The sequence below is a fragment of the Tursiops truncatus genome, chromosome 4 (assembly GCF_011762595.2).
Source record: "Tursiops truncatus isolate mTurTru1 chromosome 4, mTurTru1.mat.Y, whole genome shotgun sequence".
Classification (NCBI taxonomy): domain Eukaryota; kingdom Metazoa; phylum Chordata; class Mammalia; order Artiodactyla; family Delphinidae; genus Tursiops; species Tursiops truncatus.
The window spans coordinates 71,108,176-71,121,819 of record NC_047037.1 but is presented as its reverse complement, the minus strand read 5'-3'; the positions used below and the strand labels follow the sequence as shown (position 1 = coordinate 71,121,819).

The window sequence follows — 13,644 nt, the reverse complement described above, 5'->3', positions numbered from 1 at the left end:
AGAAAAAAAACAAATGTCCAGACCTGAAGGAATGGCCCTCTGTGATCCCTGGTGCCCCTCTTCTCCCCCCTTTACAATGAGGTCCTTAATCTCATTGGGTCCTTACCATAATTTCTAGTCTGAAACAGCAACTTAATCAAGAAGACAAAGTGGAGAACAACTATGCCTAACGCTGTTGCTGTGTTCTTTTGGACAAATCAGTCCCCCATCACATGCTTTGCTTTACTAACTGCCAAACTGGGCCGATAATGCTGACCACCTAATTCCCTTAGGGGAAAGAAGAGAGTGTTTACACACGGCAGGGCCTGGAACTCCTGGAGAAAAGTATTAGATAGACACCTTACCATTCAAATGGAATCTGGGCTTGTTTTTACTTTCACTGCCAAGGTAGAAGTACACAGCATTTCAAATACATCCTCTAGAGCTTTAAAAGCCTTTTTCATTTTCCTGAGTGCTTTGGGAAAGAAGGTACTAATATGTTTTAGAAAACTATGTAATTTTCTCTTTTGGAATTTGGAATCTCTGGATGGGTAAGGGAAGATCAGATTAAGAAATCAATCTAGGGCTTCCCTGGTGGCACAGTGGTTGAGAATCTGCCTGCCAATGCAGGGGACACGGGTTCGAGCCCTGGTCCGGGAAGATCCCACATGCCGCGGAGCAACTAAGCCTGTGCGCTACAACTACTGAGCCTGCGCTCTAGAGCCCACAAGCCACAAGTACTGAAGCCCATGTGCCTAGAGCCCGTGCTCCACAGCAAGAGAAGCCACTGCTCACCACAACTAGAGAAAGCCCGCATGCAGCAACAAAGACCCAATGCAGACAAAAATAAATAAATGTATTTTTTAAAAAAGGAAAGAAAATCAATCTAGTGGTTCATTTCTACTCACACACACAGACCCTCCTTCTTGGCAGGTGTCAGTCAAAAGTTTATAGAAACACTGTCAATATGGGGGAAATCCTGACTCATCCTCTCACCCTCACTCACGGAGAGCAAGTATTTGTTTTTCCTTTTTCTTCATCGGCACTTGTTTCTTCCCCAAAGCCCTTTCTAGGGAGCTATTGATCTCCTCTGACTTGAGTAGGCCGTCAATAACGCTGGGTCCTCAGGAGTCCCTTTCATGTCTTGTCTTCGAGTGGGGTTGCATTTGCTTGCCGGGGCCCTCTGGGGGCCTGCCTCTCAGCCGGAGGTGAGTGGCCCAAATGGGCTTTCAGGGTGATTCGCATCACAGCCACACGCCAACCTAGGACTGAGGGTGGGGAAGTGAGCTTGCCTGATGCCCACCCTGTCCCCGGCACCTCCACCCCGTGACACGTCCAAGCCGTGTCTGGCTCCCGTCCTCAGGGGTCACCAGCAGGCAAGCACCTGCTAAAGAGCTAACTGGTAACCCAGGCGACAGCTGCTAATAAGATGAAGGAACGTCCCTGAACCAGATACCACATGGGCATCTCCAGAATCTCTCTGGCCTCTCCAAAGGCCACTTGTTTCAGCCCCAGTCTCCACTGCAGACCAGTTCTGTGTGGGTCCCAATAACCTTCACCCAGGCCCGGCCACCACAGTGCTTCACCTCAAGGCCACGCCATTCACCACCGTCATGGGGACGGGGCTTACCTGTTGACGCTGACACATAAAGTGCCTCGTGGCCTGCCTGGTGCTCACGCATGTGCAATGTGAAAGAGCAGAGGAACTTATGCCCATGGGCCAAATGCCTCCATAGGAGATGGGAGCTTGCAGATGCATTCTTCTTCCTTCCTCTCCTGACTGAGAAGGAATGTTGTATATGGTTGTCATACGGCCTCTCAGAAGATGGTCTCATGAAAGCAGCACTTGTGGTTTTTATACAAGTTGTGGCCAGCTTGAAAATATGCCCTTCTATTGGATCTCCCTCCGCCTCACTCCCCTTTGCCCTTACTTCTGCTCCTGGGGTTGCACACCCTAATAAAACAGATACTTAAGCTTATTTACCTCAGGCTCTGCTGTCTGAGGAACTCAGGGTAGACAGTCCTTCATAAGGATGTGGGCATTTTTAAAGGGACATCTTGGAGGAGGAAGGGGGTGTTGAGATTCAAAGAAAGGCAGTCTAGTGATGAGATCATGGATAGTGGGGCTGAAGGAGGGTAAAGTCAATCCAGATTTTCAGAAGCGGGTATAGGAAGGGAATGATTTCCTCTTTTGCTGCCTCGTCACTGCATACCAACAAGCCTCCTCCTCCTCTGCCCTTGCTGCGACCCAATTTTCTCTCTGCCCAGCTCTGCTGTGACACGCCTTTTTTCCACTTGTACATTCTGCTTCCCAAGGTGCTTCATCCCAGAGAAACACCTGCTCCCTCTGAAGGAGGTTGCCTGAATTATAAATGAGTCTCCAACAGAGAAAGATGTGCTCAAGTGAGGGGAAAGAGAAAAACAGGTAAACAAGTGGGTCAGAACGTTTCTCTGAGCATCCTAGGACAGTGCAAACTTTGCTTTCCCTTGAGTCCCTGGTTTGAACCCTGAGACCAACCTCAGAATGGTCTGAAATCTCCCTGATCACCACTTTCTTCTTGTGTTCTGGGCTTCTCCAGCTCTGTTCCTTGCCTTGCGCTCTCCTCTGCTTGTGTGTGACCTGTCTCCCCCACCCACCCATCACTACATGTCCAAATCCTATGTGTGCTTCAGCCCTCACAACAAAATGCTAGCTCCTCCAGGAAGCCTTCCTGGATTCCTCAGTTGGGCATGATCTCAGGCCTCAGTTCTTTCCCCTTCTTAACTTTCTTACCTCTGATTGTAGGCATCCTATTAGTGGGACTCTGGCTGATTCTCCTCTGTGAGTAGTTAGTCAGGAAATAATGAGGAAAGGCAGGAAGGAAGGGAAGGAAGGGAAGGAAGGAGACACTGGGGCCAGACAAGTGTCTCCTGAGGCGGGAGTACAGCACGGTCAGTGGCCAGTGTTCTTTGCTTTCTCCTTTTTGTGCACGTCTGGTGTTGCTACTGACAAGTTATGCAGAAAATCTCAAATTTGCTTCCCTCAGAAGAGGCGTTGCCCAGGGTAATTCCCTCACTGCTTCCCTTCACCTCACTGAAAAGCCTGTGTCCAAAGCCCACTAGTGACAGCAATGTGTGGACTTTGCAGGGAGGAGTTGCATAAGGGCATGACAGTTAGGGGGTCCAAGCGCCCAGTCAGCGGGGAAAGAGGCTGTGCTGGGGGATGGGAAGCCCCTGCCCCTGGCTTCTCCTCAGTCCTCCTCCCAGCAAACAGCCTCCTCACCTTTCACCTTGTTGTCTCCTTTGAGTCTGGTCTCCTCTCCTTCCTCTAACACTCTCTGAGCTTTAAGTCTACAGTGACTAGATTTATGGTCTTGCACATTTAGACAATGCCCTTTTGTACATAGGAAGCCCTCAAACACACATACTGAATTAGTAAAGGCAGACCATTTCCTTAATCCGAATTGCTTGAAGGGTAAGGAGACCCTACGCTGAAAGCAGGGCACTCTCCTGGGGACACGAGTGAGGCATATTGACCACCCGCGTGGCTTTCTAGACCTACTGAATCCTCTGCTTGATGTGACCCAGGCATCCTGTAGAGCTGCCGGGTAACAATGAATAATTTTTTAGTATAAGTATATCCCATGCAATATCTGGAACATACTTATACTAAAAATTATGTGTTGTTTATCTGAAATTCCAACTTAACTGGACATACTGTAGTTTTATTTACTTGATCTGGCAACCCTCCCTGGGAGGCTCCTGGAACCCTGTGTTGTAGCCATTCTCTGGCACCCAGTTACACCCCCTCTTCTGGGCCCCTGGGGCCAGGGAGATGTCAACTTCGAGAAACTCCAGGAGTTTCTGGATTACTGATTTCTTCCCCCCTAAACTATTTTGCAACTAGAAAAGAATGATTCCATTTTTTTTTTCTCTTAGGGTTAATTTTAAGATGGGTTAAAAATACACACTTTGTCGTATTCTATATGCTATACATCACAGAAACCACTAAACTTGGAGAGGGGCCTACAGTTTACGGAGCATGGCCATATGCATTCTCTCTTCACCCTCAGGGTGACCCTGGAAGCACAGGACAGGAAGGTGGACAATCACTATCTGCTTTGTAGTTGGGGAACCAGAGGCCCAGGGAGGTCAGTGAATTACTGACAGTCCCAGGAATGGTGCTGGAGGAAGCCAAGCAAGCCCCAGGTCTTAGCTGCTGGTGCACGGCTCCTCCCTCCTTCCAGCCACCTCCTTCACAGGCCACTGGGCTCCAAGTTAACTAGGCAGGAAAGAAGTCTTTGGAGGAAGCTGAAAGTGAGAGGAAGTGCCCTGGAAGGACTGGTGTAGGGAGAACAAACCAGAATGGCATGTTTTAATTGATCTTTGATTGTGCCAACAACTGCTGGCTCCCAGGGCAAGCAGCTGCTATTTCTGAGTCAGCACACTCGGGTGAGGCTTGGCCTGCCCAGAGTAGAGGAATTTCTGGCTTTTTTTTTCCCCCAAGCTCTTTGTGCTGGAAATGAGTCTGTGCAAAGCAAAAGTTTCTTCTGCTTTCTTAATTAGTCAACCAGCTTGGAGCCTGGAGTCCTGGAAATACTGTCCAGGGTCACCTACAGCTTCCCCCAATGCTTCCACCCAGTTTATCCTGGAAGCCCCAGGAGACCTGACTCTGCAGATGAAGCTAGACATGGCTCTGAAGACACTGCAGGAAGCACAAAATACTTCGTGAAGGAGTTTAAAAACTTCCACACTACTTAGCAAGTCTGTTAGCATTAGCGGTTATTCAGGGCCACTCAGGAGGCATATGCCCAGCTATAACCCTGGACAAAGAGAAAGCTTCCAATAGGAAAAAAGAAACTCTCTCCAGTCTCACTGGAGGCCTTGGGATTTGGAAAAATCTTTTGTCACCATACAGGGAGAGGACCCTGCTCTTAGAGGCCCTCCTGCCACTGAACTCAAACAACCAATGGCTTGCTTGCACCTCCACAAAGATGTTTAACAGGCATCTCGAACCTAACAGAACTCTTGATTGCATCCCTCTCACCCCCAACATGTGCCTCCCCTAATCTTCCCCACTTCAATAAAAGACCTCACCACCTACTCAAAAATTAATGGTTTGGGCTTAAGTCAAAAATCTAGATTCATCCTTGCTTCCTCTCTTTTCCCATCTCCACAGCCAATCCATCAGCAAGATCTTTTGGTTCAATCATCACAAAATATCTCGAATCTGTCCATTTCACTTCACCTCCATTGCCACCGTTCTTTTCAAAACCACCATCATCCATCTGAATAACCCAGTTAGGTCTGTCCGTGGTGGCTCCGTGACAATCCCTTTTCCCATACAGCATCCCAAGGCCCTATGTGATCTGGTTCCAGCCCACCGCCTACACAAAGGGCTTCTCTTCCTTCAAGTAAGAACTACAATATCACATGACCCTACTTTTAGTACCTGAACCCGCCATTTTCATATTTATTCATCTATGTCTATTGTCATGCCTCCTTCACCAAAATGTAAGTTCTATATCTTATTCTCTGCTAGATGCCCTGTTTGCCAATGTATTAGTTTCCTAAGGCTGCCATACCAAAGTACCACAAAGTTAAGTGGCTTAAAACAAAAGAAATGGGGCTTCCCTGGTGGCGCAGTGGTTGAGAGTCCGCCTGCCGATGCAGGGGACACGGGTTCCTGCCCCGGTCCGGGAAGATCCCACATGCCGCGGAGTGGCTGGGCCCGTGAGCCATGGCCGCTGAGCCTACGTGTCCGGAGCCTGTGCTGAGCAACGGGAGAGGCCGCTACAGTGAGAGGCCCGTGTACCGCAAAACAAAACGAAACAAAACAAAAGAAATGTATTCTCTCATAGTTCTGGAGGCTGGACTTCCAAAATCAAGGCCTCGGTAGGGCCATGCTCCCTCCAAAGCCCCTAGGGGAGGATCCTTTCTTGTCTCTTCTAGCTTCCAGTAGCCCTAGGGCTTCCTTGGCTGTGGAAGCATAACTCCAATCTTTGCCTCCATTTTCATATGGCAGCCTTCCCTCTGGGTCTGCGTCTGTTTCTTGTCTCCTCTTCTTATAAGGACACCAGTCACAATGGAGTAGGGCTCACCCTACTCTAGTATGACCTCATTTTAACTTGCAAAGACTGTATTTCCAAATAAGGTCACATTCACAGATACCAGGGGTTAGAACTTCAGCATATCTTTTTTGAGAGGCACAATTCAACCCATAACAACCTGGCATAGTAGATGTTCAAAAGATATTTTGGAAATGAATGTATATTTTCAACTGGAGTCAGTAGATTACAGTGAGCTGATTTCCAGAGCAGCAAATACAAGGGCCTCAGGGCTGAACCGCAAATGGTAGGAAGCCTATAACTGTATAATGCCACAGCAACCCACTAGAAAGAGAACATTCAGATAAACTGGTTATTTGGTATTACACAAGTTTTTGAAATCTTAGACAGACTTTAATTTTTTTCCCACTGATTTCAACAGGCTGGCCAACAAGGCAGCCTGCAGTTTATAAATGCCTCTATATGTACCTGTCTTCAGCTCCTCACAGAGGAGTGGGCATGTGTAATGGCTGAAGAGGCCGGGGCTCTAAGGGAGGACGTGGCTTGCTGAGGAAATGGCAGGGCCAGGATGGGGGGCCAGGTCATTCGGACTCCTTAGCCAGTGCCCCTGAAGGCAGCAACTGTGTGTGTTTCACAGGCCCTGGTCAAGGTCAGTCAGTGTTCATGTAGAGCTGCATGATAAATGCTCAAGAATGAGGAAGAGGACAAGATGGAAGGAACTTGGCTCAGCTTTAAAAGAATCTAACCAGCCAGGACTTAGGTATTCAAAACTGAGACCGATTCTGTACAATTCCATTTGGAAAAAAAAAGACTTTAGAGTAACACCTTTTGAGATCATAGCTTCATGGTATTTTAGAGCTGGAAGAAGACACTGTCTTAGGTCCTGGGAAGGGCCTTTGTCCTCAAAAAGGATGAAATCTCAGGAGTGGGATTAAGCCTCAAATGACTCTAAGACCAAAGCGGAACATCCTAAGAATGTCACCAAAGATTCCAGAGGGACTCAGAAGTGGGACTGTGAGTCTGTCTCACTATGACCCTTGAGGAAACTTCACAGGAGAGGGGAGATGCCTTTGATCCAGGTGTGGAGCGGAAAAAAAAAAAAAGCAAGTTTCATAGGCAGAAGTACATTCCGAGAAGAGGAAATAAATAGCTCGAGCAAAGGAGACTGGAAAGGATTGGGTGTGTTAGTAATATGGGCGACAGTGGGGGATTATGACCAAAAAGTGAATTGGGTCAGTCAGTTCATTCTGCATGGGGACCCTTCAGTGGGAATACCACCAGCTTGGGGTTCCAGCCCCAGCTCACAGATTCCCCAAGGGACCTGTCCCTGGGCCTCTGGGCCTGTCTCCTCATCTACAATATAAATAAGAGGGTTTTCCAAAGATATTAAGTGAAGCCTCAAGTTCTACAAAGATGCTGCTTTGATAGGCTTTCTTATTGAGATGCCTGGTAAAACTGAATTTTAAGAATGGTTTTCGTGCTTTAAAAATGTTTAAAAGCCACTGGTCTCAATAATTGAGTTCCCTCCAACTGTATAATTCGATTTCTTTATGCTGCAGGCTTCAGAGCTCCTCTGGTTTGTTATTCAAATGAAGCATGTCTCATTTAGGATTTACCAGGTCCCTCTGAATTGCCTACAGTTGTATTAAGTCATTTGACCTGTTTCTAGCAGAAAATCCATTTTTATTTATATCCTTAGGAGAAAGAGCCTGGTGTGGCTGAAAGAGTCCTGGGAAGCAAGTCAGCAGATCTGGCTTCATGCTGTAACAACAAATATCATCCGTAAAGCAGTAGAAATAAAACAATGAATATCTGTTAAATAAACGCTAACCAGTGACACCACCTTGACCAAGTCTACTTGCCCCTGTGACCCTTGCTTTTACCCTCTCTAAAATCGGGACAATGCCTGCTGGCCTGCCTCACGGCTCTTTTGTGTGGCTCAAATAAGAGAATATACTCGAAAGCTCTTTACAAACTGTAAAGCACTCCACGTGTGTAATGTACCAGATGGTGTTGGGGGACTCAGGGCTTGAGAGAGCAGCTCTCCTGGGTGATAGTGGAGGGGAGGTTTGACTCTGAGACCTCAGGAAGTGTCTGATGTTCTCTGACAAGCATTTCTAGGCTTGGTCATATGAAAGAATAAAAAGAAAAAAAAAAGGATAAATGCATGTGCCGCCTACTTAAGGTGTTTCACCTCACTCCAAGTCCCAGCTAGCCTTCTCAGCCATGAGGCAACAGAAACTAAGATGTGTCACGAAAACTGGTAGAGGCCTAGTGGAAGGAGGCTTGGCCAAGACAAATCTGCAAGGAAGACAGAGGCAGGAGGTCTTGTCTAGCTTCCAAAGATATTTATCAGTTCTTTGCATTATTTGTGAGCTCAAGATGGGGCTTATTTATCTATTTCTACCTTTCATTTTAGGTCTTTAGGTGTATTTTTTTATTGAAGTATAGTTGATGTACAATATTATATAAGTTACAGGTATACAATACAGTGATTCACGCTTTTTAAATGTTATATTCCATTTATAGTTATTATAAAATATTGGCTATATTCCCTGTGTTGTACAATATATCTTTGTAGCTTATTTACTTTATGCATAACAGTTTGGACTGCTTAATCCTCTACCCCCATATGGCCCCTCCCCCCTTCCGTCTCCCCACTGGCAACTAGTTTGTTCTCTATATCTGTCAGTCTGCTTCTTTTTTTGTTATATTCACTAGTGTGTTGTACTTTTTAGATTCCACATACAAGTGATATATATTTGTCTTTCTCTGAGGACTTTTTTAGTTATTGTTGAATTCCTAATTAAAGCCACGTCATTAGGCCAATGGATGGGCACAATTTCTCATGCAGTTTAAGAAGCTCTGATTCTTCCACTGAATTTATCCACTGAACTTATCCACTGACATTCATCTATTTACCAAAACTCAACCAATGACACCTGTCCTTCTCTAGCCCAAACCACCATCCCCACCAGTGTCTTTGACCCTGCATTGCTGGAGATCGTTCTCAGATGATTCAAATATGCCAGCCTCCTCAATAAAGGGACTGAAACATCAAGAGAGTGCAGTCTGAGCTAGGCTGCCACACTAGAATGCCAGAAAGAATGCCTTTGCCCAAACACATTCCATCGTTCTCATCTTGTGGAACTTACATTCCTTAGCCCAGTGGAAGGTCTCCCCAGTCTGGCCGCATTCTGGAGGGAGTAAGGTCTACTGGGGGAAGCCCTGAGCTGGGGAGAGGAGACAGACCTCAATCTTGTCTGCCTCCGTGCCCGAGAGCCAATGAGCATGTCCTTCGGCTCTCTGTGCCTCAGTTTCCCTGCTGGTCCAATAAGAAGGTTGAACTAGTCCAGCTGTAGAGCTCCATTCCTTTCCTGGGGGGCTAACCCCGGGGTGAAAGGGAAGCTGAGCCGTTCTGCTTTTAGCACGTTGATACCTAAGTTTTCCTTTGGTGAAGGATTCTGCTGCTAAAAAATGCTTGAAAAACACTAGCCCTCACCCCGTGACTCTGAGGCTGCCCCCAAAGCTTTCCATCCCCCGCCCTTGCGAGAAGCCCATACAGTCTTGCTGCAGTGACTTTACTCAAAACCCTCACCCAGCGTGTAATGCTTGGGCTCCAATTCCAGCCTCACCTCCTCCAAGAAGCCAACTTACCTGCGAGGATCTCTGCTTTTTCTGAGCAACCCGCTCGGTGTAGCCAGAGCGATGCTGGCCTTAGAGTGCCTGGTGCTGGGTGTCTCAAATGTGCCCTAGTTCCCCAACAAGATTTTAAGACCCCTGGGGGCAGGGACCAAGCTCTGGGTTCCGCGCCAATCCTGGGGCACAAGGGATACCTTGTCTAGGGATGTGGCAGAAGATGATGTCACTGACAGGGCCCTGAAGGCTGCTTAGAAAAGAGTCACTTCCAACTCTCGGCCTCTCCTCAACCCCAAAGAGGGGCCAGTGCAAGGGACAGAGGCAAGGTAGGTTCCCAGGGCTGGCAGAAAGTGGAGCGAGCCTGAGACAACGCAGAGGCATGCAGCTGGCTCAGCTCCCCTCACAGCGTCCCACCCACACCCCGACTCCTGACACACCTTGGGCGAGGCTGCTGCCGCCCTATAAACAGAATCTGCAGCTGCACCGTATTTCCTCCGGGACTTGCTCTGGCTTCCCGCTCTTCCTCGCTGTTGCGAGGAAGAGAACATCTCACCTCTATGAAGAGACCGTCCCTGCCTCGAATCCCTCTCTGTCCTGTTAGGGGGTGAGCTTGGGCAGGTCCCTTCTGCTCTCTGGACCTTGGTTTCCGATGCCCTGCCTTACTGACGTTTCCAGAATTCTGCCACCCATTTGCCTGGATGTCTTGCTAGGCTCCATCCTGCCTGTGACCCTGGGGCCCTCACTCTTGGCTCTCCTTTGGCTCCAGATCTGGATCCTAACCCGCCAGAGACACCAGCCTAAGTTGAGAGCCCAGGCCCAGCCCCTCCATCAGGGGAGTTGAGACAAGTCCGGCTCGGTTCTTCCGATGATGTTCACATAACAGACCAGGGGAGCACCCCGGGGTCCTGCTATGGAACAGCAGATGCCTTGGGGTCTGGTATCAGTGACACTTTCTGGGCAATAGAGAGAGCCAGGCTGACCTGCGGGAAGGCATCAACTAGAGCTGGCAATGCTGAAAGGAGATGCGCAGCTCCCTGAGCGGCCAGCATGCCTGCCTCCCGACGGCGGCCTGTGGGGTAGGGGGTCTGGTTCTGCCACTACAACCTGTGTGACCTTAGGCAAGTCCCCTTCCCATCCACCCTCCCTCCCTTTCAGAAACATTTATTGAGCATCTTGCAATGGCCAAGCCCTCTACTAGGCTGTGAGTCTTCAAAAAATATAGTCCTGGCCCTCGAGAACCTCGTAATCTAATTACGGAAGCAGAAATGTGAATGAATAACTATAATATTTTCCTCCCTGGGGCTCAGTTCCCTTATCTGTAGAATGAAGGAGTTCCAGCCTTGACACTCTGTGATGCTCTCATCACATTAGACCATCTGTTCCTACCGGTCTGGTGAAGTGGTAGGCCACAGTCAGCAGGTCATCAATGGAGTTAGTAATAAATGATGACTTGCATTAAGGGGAGTCTGCAGTGTGGCCAGCAGATTGCTGTGGTCTGGGTCTTGCTCTCCAAATTTCCATTCTCTCAGCTACTGCAGCTGAACCTGTCAAAGATTATTTCCAGCGTATCCAGGGGATCCAAGAGGGATCAGATGAAAGACAGATTATATGTTGGTGTTGGAGCCAGCACCAAACTCAAGCTTCTCCTGATGGTTGGTCCAGGCTACCTGCAGGCCCGCCAGGTCCACCTCCTTCCCTTTCTTGGCTAGGATTTGAGGAATATGAAATATATGTCTGGGTGCATAAGAGGCTGGCAAGTTGAAAACATTCCACAGGATTTCTGAGGACGCCATATTAGGTGGCCCAGGGTAGTGCTTGATGACTGTTTTCCTCGCTGGTAGCAAATCTCAGATGTTAGCTGCAGAGTTCCTTACTTTCACATTCCCATCTGTATCACAAAAACATACCCCACACAGCAACCATCCTCCCTCTTCTGTGTCTCAAGTTGAAACACAGCAAAGGGCAAAGAAGATACCCAGGTTATTAGACCCGCCCAAGATGTCTTCACAGTCCAATAGAGGGCCTTCAGCCTGGGGTGAGAACCGGTGGCATGATGGTCCCCCTCTTGGGAACCAGCAGTATCCTACCAATTCTATATTTATGCAGCAGTCTTGGTCACTTGTCTTTTCTTTCTTTTTTTTCCCTCCACTTGCCTCTTGATATCTTCTAGAATTTGGTTTGCAAGGTCCTTGCCTTACAACTGCAAAATCTGCAGAGAAAGTGGTCCTAGACAGTCCCAGCTCCCATAAGCTGGTAGTTCTAGTCCCCTGGTTCAGGAGGACACACCTGTTGGGCATGCAGGGGCTACCAAAGCACTTCTCATTGCATTGTTCAGCCGGAGCATCAGGCCAGAGACAGAGGCATGGCCAGGCAAAACTTCCGGGATAATTGTGGAGCTATCAAAAGTCTTGCCAGAAAAAATGCATCTAGAGATTTTCATCACTAAATTTGCAGTGTGGATGCTGCCCATTCTGTCCAACAGGGAACCATACTTGCTTCTTCCCTGGGAGATGAGAGGGCACGTGGAAGCTGGTGGGACAGAGCTGTCTTTACCCTGCACACCAGCTGAATATCAGCCCTGGTCACAAGGAGTCGAGGAAGGCTCCACTGCCATCTCTGACAGGCTGATATCAAAGCATCCACCTTAACCAACAGAATTTGGTCTTGTATTTGTTTGCCTTTCCTTTTAGGTTTGAAAGCAACTCTCATCTTCACTGCCCTGTTGTTTGGCAGAACAGCTTTTGATTAGGCAGAGAACAATATCTTGCAGTTTCTTCTTGAAATTGCTGGATGAGCACGGAGGCTAATAGCGAAGTGTTGCATCGAGACACTCTGGGGTGCTGCACGGGTCATGGCTTCAGACAGAGTGACTCACAGAGGAAGCCCAGGCCTGCCTGGTAGGCAGGAAGCGTAGCACTTAAGGACTGATGGGCCCTGGACCATACAGACAGAGGCAGATGGGACGAGGTGCACAAGGACATTGCATCATTCTGGGGGTGACCTGGATGGTGCCAAAAGCAGAAAAAACTGCCAGGAGCACCACTGTTCTCTCATTTGATGGGTCTGCAAAGCCTTTTCTCTTGCCATTTTCTTAAAAGAAACCTCTTCTGAATTGCCTATGATTTTAGTTAGGTTCTAGCCAAGGTTTCTTTTAAAAATAGGACACTTTACATAGATATTGAATTATCAAGCGTTTGTCAGCATCAACACCATCATTATCAAAATATCATCCAGGTGTTTGGCTGAGTGGATCCTAGGGCAAGGCAATTTAAATGAATAAACACACTTCTTTATCATCTTTGGGAATTTAGCCGAGAAGCAAAAAACAAAACTGGTGTGGATAAAAATGTAAAAAGACGTGCAGACATGCACCACGTGTACAAAATCTGAGCACACAGCATCATGAAGGGATCAAAGGTGAGGTGTCTTATCCTCAGTCATATCTGCATCCATCCGATGAAATGATGGCGTGCTGGTGGCTATCAGTCTGGGCTGCTGGAGAGAGAACAGTGGACTTGAAGGGTCACCGCAAATTCTTTTGAGTCAAAATGACCCAGACTCGGAGCCCTTGAAGACAGAGGGCATGTCCTGTTTATGACTGACTCCTCACCATCTACCACAGGGCCCAGCTGTAGTTTGATTATAAGAACTATTATTTTATTCTTGTTATAATCTCTGTCGTGAAGGTCCCTATGTTACCTACTAACTATCCCACCAGATGAGACTGTCATAAGGAGAGTTAACGCTCACAGACGTCTTCAATTTGCTTGATTTTGTGGCAAGTACAACATATCACTATTCTAGAAGCTCTTTTCCCCAGAATTCTATAAGCTGGAACAACTATCTGTGAACACCATTTATTAAGAGATGACACTTGCCAGTACAATGAAATAGGTGCCATGGGAAAATAAAATTTAGTTCTGGCCAAATAATTAAACATATGTACAGGTCAGAATGGGTTTTTATATCCCTCTAACCC

General features: G+C 47.7%; 1 long non-coding RNA gene across 3 annotated transcripts in view; it reads right to left on the bottom strand.

Moving 5' to 3' along the window:
• The window catches only part of LOC109547797 (uncharacterized), a 127,316-nt gene extending 116,533 nt beyond the window's left edge, over positions 1-10,783 (bottom strand). For 2 of the 3 annotated variants that reach the window (XR_012331473.1, XR_012331475.1), the window contains exons 1-2: positions 9,684-10,782; positions 888-7,787 (exon numbers count right to left, since the gene is read on the bottom strand). This is a non-coding gene — a long non-coding RNA (uncharacterized lncRNA). Of the gene's footprint in view, positions 1-887; positions 7,788-9,683 lie in introns of all 3 variants that reach the window. The other variant, XR_012331474.1, reaches the window with a different exon arrangement.
• Between the last annotated feature and the right edge of the window lie 2,861 nt (positions 10,784-13,644).